Source organism: Eschrichtius robustus, chromosome X (assembly GCF_028021215.1).
Source record: "Eschrichtius robustus isolate mEscRob2 chromosome X, mEscRob2.pri, whole genome shotgun sequence".
In the NCBI taxonomy this organism is placed as follows: Eukaryota; Metazoa; Chordata; class Mammalia; order Artiodactyla; family Eschrichtiidae; genus Eschrichtius; species Eschrichtius robustus.
In genome coordinates this window covers 3,625,370-3,634,828 of record NC_090845.1, presented here as the reverse complement: position 1 = coordinate 3,634,828, position 9,459 = coordinate 3,625,370, and positions in this window count along the sequence as shown.

The window sequence follows — 9,459 nt, the reverse complement described above, 5'->3', positions numbered from 1 at the left end:
TGCTAAAAAGTCTCTTTACACACACAGATTTCAAACACAATGGATATGTATAATCCAACAATTTCCTATGTTGGGATATAAAAATAATGTTTCATATGATTAAAATTATTTTAAAATTATTGAAAGTTTCTTTGTCACATCACAATATGATTTCAAAATTGGAGTCTACAATGAAATCAGTATTGTGTGGTCAAAACACTCATTCAATTTATACCTTAAATACTCGTTTTACACATTCGAATGTAATTCTAGTTAGAAAGAAATAAAAACAAATGAATGCTTATTAGAGGTTCAAATGTATTGACATTTTACTTCTAATACTAGTAAATTATGTCAAAATAGTAAAAGTTGTACACAAAAATAAAACTTTTATTTTGCTTTCTGTCTCTAGAAAATGAACACATTCTATTTAAAATCAAACATTTTTTAAATGTAGTGTTTTGTTCTACAAGAGGGTGTTTTGGGAGTAGTGTTTAATGTGAGTGTACAGATGATAGACAGACAGATGGGTAGATGGGTGGGTGGATAGAGGTAGATAGATAAATGGACATTTATTTATTTGAAAATATTCAAGGTAAGCTAACATCAGATAATGACATAAATATATACAAAGAGTTCCCTTCGGGTTTTTATTGTGCTTCATGCGTTTCCCACAACTGTAACAAAGCTAAACGCACTGTAGAAGAGGTTCATACTTTTTGTATTATTTATAAAAGTATGGAGACAACATACAAACCAGTTAGGAAAACTCTCCCCAAGAGGCCAGCCATTCATGCAGTGTTTTTCTAAGTAACATTCTTTTTCCTTCAGCACCTCCAGTTTCTCTTCTCTGTATTTCCTTTTGCCTCTGGAGTATTGGTGTCACACGGCAGTAGGTTTTCCCAGAACCTTGTGATAAACTGAAGCGTTTTTCTCTGTTGCTATAATTAATCATGCTTACACCTGGAATAATCGCTGCCCTATTTACTGAGCATATGAGAAAATCCCATCATAATTAATATCAGAGGCTATGTTCCATTTGCATCATCTACCTTGCTGCAGATAAATGAGCGCATGGGAAGAGAAAGGAAGGTTAAGGTGGACCCTGCAGTTTGCCTGTGTTCCATTTCTGAATATTTGAAAGAAGACACATGTTTGCTATCACAATGTTTCTTACATGCAGCCTATTGTCGCCTGCGCTCAGAACAGAAGTGAACCCAGCTGGCAGACAAAAATAAGGGCATCATCTAGCATTTCTTGAACATGTTTCTTAGAACCCCTGCCATCCCACAAACAGATAAGGTGACCCACGTCCAGGGTATGAAGACTTCGGAAACTTACTGCTCCATCCTAAATTTCTTTGGATATCATCATAAGTGCCTCTCCACTCGTAGAGCCATTGGAAGGTGTCTTACTTTTTTTTTTTTAAAGATTGCTTTTATTAATTAATCAATTAATTTTTTTATGGCTGTGTTGGGTCTTCGTTTCTGTGCGAGGGCTTTCTCTAGTTGTGGCGAGCGGGGGCCACTCTTCATCGTGGTGCGCGGGCCTCTCACTATCGCGACCTCTCTTGTTGCAGAGCACAGGCTCCAGACGCGCAGGCTCAGTAGCTGTGGCTCACGGGCCTAGTTGCTCCGCGGCATGTGGGATCTTCCCAGACCAGGGCTCGAACCCGTGTCCCCTGCATTAGCAGGCAGATTCTCATCCACTGCGCCACCAGGGAAGCCCGATGTCTTACTTTTTTGACGTGGACCTGCTTTCTAAACTTCTGCAGGACCCCGCCTCTCTTCTGCAGAAGGTGCTGGATTATGCGAATAAAACTACATCACGTCCTGTTAAGTTTGAATCTCCAATTATCACCAAATATATTTTTGTATACCTATGTCTCATGCACTAGTTGGAATGCACGTATATGAAGAGGGAGTTTGGTGTTTTTTGGAAATTCAAATTTAACTGTCCACCCTCTATTTTATGAAACACTGTAAATTACATATAAGATAGAAAAGAAGTAATAATGTATTCTGATACAGAAAATCAGTTTATAGGCAGAGCTCTAGATATTTAATATGTGGTTTACTGCGTTACCTTTTTGTTGCTAAAACATAATTTTTCTTTATGTATTTGAGTGTTTCCCTTCATTCTGGACATGACTTCTGCCTCTCTGCATATCTCTGTCTACATATAAATAAAATGTAAAAATATTAATGTGTATATACATGCATACATGTGTATAATTATATTATGTATTGTATATGTGTATATATAGTATGTATAGATACATGTCTATATATTACTTATATGAAATGACCATATTTGTAACTTAAAAAATGGTTAGATATTGCCTATGTCAGCAAATTTATAATTCATGTGATACAAAATACTACAGATATGTATGTCCACATATCCATGTGTCTGTGACCTATCCATCCCCCCATGTATCCATTCATCCATCCACATCCGTCTCTTTTATATGTTTCCCTATATCTTTCGATTCCTTCCCACAGGTGTTGACCCCAAAGACCACTCGTAATAAGCACCGGCAACCCAGAATCTGCACCCCAGAGAAATTAACTTACACCCCATCCCAAATGCAAAGGACACCACATCTTTGCATGATCCATGACCACTGTCTGCATGCTCTGCTAAAACAGAATTTATTCGTTCATGTCTCAGTTCCTTTGTTGACTTATCAAGCATGGCTGAGCACCTCCTGTTTTCCACACCATGTAGGTGGTATTGAGGATAAGGAGCCCATTCTTTGCACTCAGAGAACTCACAAGCTAGAAGATGGTGAGGAAAAAAATACCAAGTATTATAATAGGCGGTTTCATAGAAGTTTTGGAAACGACCTTCTAGAGGCAGCAAGAAGGATGGGATAAACGGACTCCTTGAACTTTCATGTTTGCTCAGGAGTCTTGAACAGACACATTTGATTAACTAGACCTCCTACTCTTATTTTAAGAAAAGAAGGAAATTAGGGACTTCCCTGGCAATCCAGTTGTTAAGGACTCGGCGCTTCCAGGGCAGGGGGCACAGGTTCGATCCCCAGTTGGGGAACTAAGATCCCACATGCTGCACGGTGCAGCCAAAAAGAAAGGAAATTAGAAAGAGAAGGAGCGGGGAGTGAGAAAAGACAGAGAAGGGAAAGGAAGCAGGTGGTGTGAAGGACAAATAGAGAGATTAAAGTAAAAATCCTCCAAAATATTTAATTCAACTCCAGTGTCATTTTAAGCAGATAACTAGCTTTTTCATCACTTTCCATCTCTATTTGTCCGTCTAACCCATGCGCTGGATATTTTATTCATAACTAACCGTGAATGAGTAATATATAAAACAAAATAATTTAACCTTCGGAAGTGAGTATTGTTATATAGAATCATGTAGTGTTCTTTTACAATGTGTTATTTAAAAATCAGGTTCCGTTTTCTGAGATTGATTTTGCGTGTTGTTTTAAAATGTCTTAATTTTGTAAAATGTATATTTTAATCCATAAACAAGTGACTTGGTCTCTGACCCGCATCCTCCCCGCCACCAAAAATGTACTTGGCACAAAAGAATGTTTTGCCCAAACACAATACTACATATATTTTTTTTTCCTGTGACGCATTAGGAAAGGATAACTAGGGTGCCACACACGTAAATAATGTGTATCTTTACATGGCACTTGAAAGGGCCTCAGTGGTACGTGATGATCGTGTGTGTTTCTCAGAACAGCTCCCACTCACAATACACAAGCATGTAGCAAATTAAAAAAAAAAAGTTTGCATAACACTCTTCACATTGCCTTTCATTTGATATTCATGGAAATGGTGCTCAGAAATCATAGCACTTAAAAGACGCAGGGGTTATCCCTCTTGATCCGCAGGATAATTTTTTTCACTTTCTTCAACTTTAAATTGGATGGAAACTCATGGAAAGCATGCATAAAATCCACTCTACTCTGAATTTAGATCAGAAAGATAGTTTTTATATTCATGCTGTAGTTCATTTACTTGATTTGGAGCACGTGATAACGAAAGTATTTCTGAAAGGTTCTTGGCACTTCTCCCCTTGATGTCTAACATTTTCAGAATTATAATACCAATTCCTTGAGTATATTTTGGAGAGGAATGAGAGAAAGATGTTTCTGTTAAAGGGGAAAGAACGTCTGTAGGAGGAAAGGATTTCTTTATAAATTCTTAGAATGACTAACCATCTTGTTTGAAATGTACGTAATTTCCAGCTAAAAATAGACAGTATTCAAGAAAATGTATAAACCAACAGTTGGCTAAGAAATGTCAAAGTGTGACCATGAGTTAACTCACATTTTGAAATTATTTTGCCCTCGTGTTCATTCTCACTTTGGTTCTATCTTACATCATGTGCCTTTATTTTCAAGTTACTTTTCTTTAAAAATGCTGTGTTCCCAGACAGAGAGAACAGACTTGTGGTTGCCACGGGGGAGGGGGGGTGGGGAGGGAGGGATGGATTACGAGTTTGGGATTAGCAGATGCAAATTATTATGTATAGAATGGATCAACAACAAAGTCCCACTGTAGAGCACAGGGAACTGTATTCAGTATCCTGTGATAAACCATCATGGAAAAGAAAAAAACTGTTGTGTTCCAGCCATTTTCGAAATTTGACTGTTACCAAAACAAGCCCAGAAATTGTAATTTCTTTAACTAGTAAATGAAGACGATATAATCTGTTCTGCTTATTTTCATCAGAAAAGGAATATACACAGATATATATTATATATATAATACATAGGCACATGTGTAAAAATGGGCATACTATAAATATACATATATATTTAAAGGAAATTTTAGAACCATGAATATATATGCACATGCAAGTTACTTTTATTCCTTGTTTTAATTTAAAATAAATCTCAACCATGACATGTCCTATTATATGCAGATGTTCCAGTTTTGAGTAATATTTCTTTCTGTGGTAGGACGAGAAGCACGAATCATTTTTAAGTACAAATATACAGTATGATTTCACTTAAAATGGACCTAGTTTGTTTAATAGGCAGCACAGAAGGTGACTTGTGAGGGAAGGGAATCTTATTTACTGCCTATAGAATCTGAGGCTGTTTGGTGGGGGGAGAAACCACAGTCCTGTGTTTGTAGAAACAGTATAAGAAAATAAGTAATAGTCAACACATATTAAGATAGCTAGCGGATATTTTTTTTTTTAATGAAAAATGTTGTAGCTGATGGTGGACCCACCCACGTATCTGTGGGAAATATTGGCTCATTTTAGGATTTCCAAACTTTTTCCGTAATGGGGCAGAGAGTCAACATTACCAGTTTTGTGAGCCATATGGTATCTGTCTCAACCACTCACCTCTGCTTTTGTAGCATGAAACCAACCACAGAAAATACACAAACGAATGGGTATGGCTGTGTCTCAATAAAACTTTATTTATAAAAGCAGTTGGCAACAGGTGGGCCGTAGTTGTCTAGCCCCTGATCTAGATAGTTGTGGCCATTATTACAGCCTGTGGTTGAAACTGGGATGCCACCTCCCCAGAGATTCAGTACCAAGATTACATCATCAGCCTGACCTTGATTTCTTCCAGGCAATGCTTGTGCATGGAAGGTTGTAGACCAGTAAATAACTTCACAGTTACATTCAGGCACCTTGGAGTAATCTATTTACTCAAAAATCAGATGACTCTGCTGGGTAAACAGGCTTCTCTTAAGTTTAATTGATCGTTCAAAGGGGTGAACTGTCTTGCTTATCACATCAACTCTTTACTCATTGAGAACTCATTCTAAAAAAAATAAAAAATAAAAATGAAAGAATATTAAAAGAAAAAAATTAATAAAGACTCATTCCAAAGCCCTCCAATGCGAACCAGCCCCAAACTATTGTACACAACCTTTGCCCGCATTCAGACACCCACACCCAAAGGCCCAACTTAACGCTCCAAAATTCAGACCTGCAAATGCTATTGATATTTTCTGTTGACCGCCCCATTTAAAAATATTCCCCAAACTCTCTGATTGGGGGTCTCCCTCTTCTGGGCTTGAACAACACGTTATTCTGAGCAGCCTCTCTTCAGGACTGGATGTTGGCACGGAGAGTAAGTATTTGTTGCAAATGAAGTTTTGTAGTTTTCATAGTTTCCCATAGCTCCAGGGAGACAGCTAGTCTTCTGCCCTTAGGGGGAAAAAGTCAGAAAAAGGGGCCTGTATTCCAACCCTTGTCTTCTGAAGACATGTTCAGTTTACTGGTTGTTCCAAATCGGAAGAACAGAGGCTTCTTTGGGGTTCTTGCCATCCTCTGAGCTGGATTCATAATGAATAACTTTTCTGAGTGCATTTTAATTGAAAAGCATTCATGGTCTACCCTTAACCGAATTCCTTTGAGGAAAGATTTACATGTTTAATAATGAGGCTTAGAGTAGCAGAAATTGGCATCCTACGGCTCCATTTGGTCCACCACTTATATTTGTAAATAAAGTTTTATCAAAACACAGACATTTGTTCACAGATTCTCTAAGGCTGCTTCCATGCTACACTGGCGGAGCTGACAGGCATGACAGAAGAGCTGAAAGTGGCCTGAAAAGCTAAAAATATTCACCTCTACAGAGGACAGGTGGCTGATCCCTGGCCTACAGAAGTTACCTTGCTTACCAAAACCTGGAAGACAGCTAAGAAGTTCATGACCCTAATATTCACTCTTTGAAATGCCCTTGGTCTCCCCTCTTCTCCCCAACTCCTAGTAACGTCTGGGGTATGAACGGTTTGCAGAATAGCATGTTTTCAGCACCTTATTAAAATGGTCCTGGTTCACCATTTCCAAATCTCCCTACATTTTGTTATTACAAGTTAAGAATTTGCCTCTAAATTCTGTTAACTTTGGATATGACATAAGTTGTATCCCACTGCCATAAATGATAGCCCCTCTTTTTTTTTTTATGGCATGTCAAGTTTTTCCTAAAGACATGTGGGTGTCGAGTGGTGTGCAGGAAATGGATGAGAACGGAAATTTCATGTCAACTGTTTCTCAAGGCCACCACACTGGAAATAAAGATAGATTTTAAACTGATATCAATTCACCAGTTCTATTCATGGAATTCTCTAAGATCCTGTATAGACGAAAATAGAACATAAAATGTAAGGTGTATGCACCTCCCTGAAAGTACTCAAAAGTGCACATACAGCTTTTTAAAAGGAAAGCAAAATGTGAGATTTTAACAAAGTCACACTTCCCCTTATTTGCTGGGGTATCTTCCACCCCACAATCCCTAAATAAATGCATATTTCTGTACACTTGGAGTCTCTTCTTCTCCGAAACTCATAAAGAAAATCCTGTATAATTTTAAATATAGTTACAAAGCTCATGCTTTTAAAGGGCACATTATTATCCATATCATCGGTTTCATATAATCCATATAATTTTTCCAGAAAAATCCCAAATTTTTAAGGACAGAACTTGCACCATGTAATTAAATACTGTATACTGTTTCATCAGTGAATTGCAACATTATAATAAATTTTTCTTATCAAACATAGGTTAAAATAATGCAACTTGAAATCAATACAAAGTTAACTATTCTCAAAGCAGGTGCTATGTTTTTAATACAAGAGAACACCATACATTTAGAGATTTATTTGAAAATTAGATTTTTGCCATGGATGACATTGTATTAATCTAATTCCTTTGCTACTTCTGTTTCCTGGCATCTAGAAGTGGTCGAATGTCTTTGGCAGCCACTGTACTTCCTGACGTGAAGCTAATTGTGGCTTCTACCCTAAACAGTAGTCATTAGAGGCCCCATCTCATTGAAAATATCCTGAAAATTCCCCTTGAGAAACAGATTCCTATTTTCTGCTCAACAGCACAGACTGGGTCTTCAAACAGCCTTTAACATGGGCAAGGACACACTGCTTTGATCTCCTCTAAATGTATCTACTTCCTTTTTTTTTTAAGTGTCTGACATCCTGATTTGATCTCTTCTACATTTATCTGCGTCCCTTTTCTAAAGTATCTGGACCGTTTGATCCAGATTCAACCCTCAAGCCTTTGAGTGTATGGTTGGTATGGGGTATTATGTAGGGCACCCCTAACTCAGAAGGAAAAACATCCGTGGATTCCCCGGCAGTACGCTCAGAATATATTCCTAATCGCTAAAGGAAATATGTTATCCAAATTCAGCTGAGAAGAAAGGAGAGAAATTCGCTGAGAAGCAGACCACCAGAGACAACTACTGCTAACATCTTACAGGAAGGACTTCATTCCAGGCTCTCTGTGTCTCCTCCCCGGCTGATAGGGTAGCGCGATTGCATAAATAGCCCTGAGAGTGAGTTGCTGACGGTTTTCCATTTCTTCTCCTCAAAGTGTTTCTCCATCTTTTGAAGGGGAGCTGAGTCCGTGATTGGCATCGGGCAATGGGATATCTGCAGACACGTGACGTTAACGCTGACTTGGACAGGCCCTTCTGTGCTTTCGCACGTCCCCTGGATGCCACTGCCGCCCGGCCTCGCGTCCTGGGTCAGAGCTCAGCTCTCCCGGCTGAGGCCGCGCTGGACCCGCCAGCCGCCGGACAGCCTACTGGCCAGCCTCACACGCAGGAGGGAATCTGACCGAGATCCACTCACCGTGGCCAGGATAAGCAGAACACATACAAACAGCCATGGTTGTTGAATGAAGTCACTAAATTTGGGGGAATTTGTTTTGGAGCAACTGCTAACACATCCCGTTCCACTAATACTGCATGGCATACCTTGTGTACAACTGTATACCCTACATATCCACTGAAATGTTCCTTTATACCCACCAAAATGTTACTTAAATTTCTCTGTGTATAAAACATTATCATGGGCTTCCCTGGTGGCGCAGTGGTTGAGAGTCTGCCTGCCAGTGCAGGGGACACGGGTTCGAGCCCTGGTCTGGGAGGATCCCGCATGCCGCGGAGCAACTGGTCCCGTGAGCCACAACTGCTGAGCCTGAGCGTCTGGAGCCTCTGCTCCGCAGCAAGAGAGGCCGCGATAGTGAGAGGCCCGCGCACCGCGATGAAGAGTGGCCCCCACTCGCCGCAGCTGGAGAGGGCCCTTGCACAGAAGCGAAGATCCAACACAGCCAAAAATAAACATAATAAATAAATAATAAATAAAAATTAAAAAAAAAAAAAAAGAAACAAAAAACAAAAAACATCATAGCAAACCAGTTTCCCAGTGTGGGATATGTGGGTTTCTCAGGATACTCTCACAGATACAAAACAAAGGTAACGACTTTCTTCCGCTGATACGTTGCAGTGCACGTGTGTGTGTGTGTGTGCGCGTGCGTGTGCGTGCACACATGTAGAAGCAAATCCATACCTACGTGCTAACAAAAGCCTACATTATTAGTAGCCAAAACACTTGTTTCCCTCAGCACTTCAAAAGCCGTTACTCCAGTGTGTTCTAGCTTTGCAATGATAGAAAACTGTCGTTATTCCTATCTTTGTTCCTTGTATATTATACATTTCTGTGGCTCCTACTA